This window comes from Anoplolepis gracilipes, chromosome 17 (genome assembly GCF_047496725.1).
Source record: "Anoplolepis gracilipes chromosome 17, ASM4749672v1, whole genome shotgun sequence".
NCBI classification, from domain to species: domain Eukaryota; kingdom Metazoa; phylum Arthropoda; class Insecta; order Hymenoptera; family Formicidae; genus Anoplolepis; species Anoplolepis gracilipes.
The window spans coordinates 9,775,031-9,776,968 of record NC_132986.1 but is presented as its reverse complement, the minus strand read 5'-3'; positions in this window follow the sequence as shown (position 1 = coordinate 9,776,968).

Below are 1,938 nucleotides of genomic sequence, written 5' to 3'. Positions count from 1 at the left end.
TAACCTAACCTAACCTAACCTAACCTAACCTAACCTAACCTAACCTAACCTAACCTAACCTAACCTAACCTAACCTAACCTAACCTAACCTAACCTAACCTAACCTAACCTAACCTAACCTAACCTAACCTAACCTAACCTAACCTAACCTAACCTAACCTAACCTAACCTAACCTAACCTAACCTAACCTAACCTAACCTAACCTAACCTAACCTAACCTAACCTAACCTAACCTAACCTAACCTAACCTAACCTAACCTAACCTAACCTAACCTAACCTAACCTAACCTAACCTAACCTAACCTAACCTAACCTAACCTAACCTAACCTAACCTAACCTAACCTAACCTAACCTAACCTAACCTAACCTAACCTAACCTAACCTAACCTAACCTAACCTAACCTAACCTAACCTAACCTAACCTAACCTAACCTAACCTAACCTAACCTAACCTAACCTAACCTAACCTAACCTAACCTAACCTAACCTAACCTAACCTAACCTAACCTAACCTAACCTAACCTAACCTAACCTAACCTAACCTAACCTAACCTAACCTAACCTAACCTAACCTAACCTAACCTAACCTAACCTAACCTAACCTAACCTAACCTAACCTAACCTAACCTAACCTAACCTAACCTAACCTAACCTAACCTAACCTAACCTAACCTAACCTAACCTAACCTAACCTAACCTAACCTAACCTAACCTAACCTAACCTAACCTAACCTAACCTAACCTAACCTAACCTAACCTAACCTAACCTAACCTAACCTAACCTAACCTAACCTAACCTAACCTAACCTAACCTAACCTAACCTAACCTAACCTAACCTAACCTAACCTAACCTAACCTAACCTAACCTAACCTAACCTAACCTAACCTAACCTAACCTAACCTAACCTAACCTAACCTAACCTAACCTAACCTAACCTAACCTAACCTAACCTAACCTAACCTAACCTAACCTAACCTAACCTAACCTAACCTAACCTAACCTAACCTAACCTAACCTAACCTAACCTAACCTAACCTAACCTAACCTAACCTAACCTAACCTAACCTAACCTAACCTAACCTAACCTAACCTAACCTAACCTAACCTAACCTAACCTAACCTAACCTAACCTAACCTAACCTAACCTAACCTAACCTAACCTAACCTAACCTAACCTAACCTAACCTAACCTAACCTAACCTAACCTAACCTAACCTAACCTAACCTAACCTAACCTAACCTAACCTAACCTAACCTAACCTAACCTAACCTAACCTAACCTAACCTAACCTAACCTAACCTAACCTAACCTAACCTAACCTAACCTAACCTAACCTAACCTAACCTAACCTAACCTAACCTAACCTAACCTAACCTAACCTAACCTAACCTAACCTAACCTAACCTAACCTAACCTAACCTAACCTAACCTAACCTAACCTAACCTAACCTAACCTAACCTAACCTAACCTAACCTAACCTAACCTAACCTAACCTAACCTAACCTAACCTAACCTAACCTAACCTAACCTAACCTAACCTAACCTAACCTAACCTAACCTAACCTAACCTAACCTAACCTAACCTAACCTAACCTAACCTAACCTAACCTAACCTAACCTAACCTAACCTAACCTAACCTAACCTAACCTAACCTAACCTAACCTAACCTAACCTAACCTAACCTAACCTAACCTAACCTAACCTAACCTAACCTAACCTAACCTAACCTAACCTAACCTAACCTAACCTAACCTAACCTAACCTAACCTAACCTAACCTAACCTAACCTAACCTAACCTAACCTAACCTAACCTAACCTAACCTAACCTAACCTAACCTAACCTAACCTAACCTAACCTAACCTAACCTAACCTAACCTAACCTAACCTAACCTAACCTAACCTAACCTAACCTAACCTAACCTAACCTAA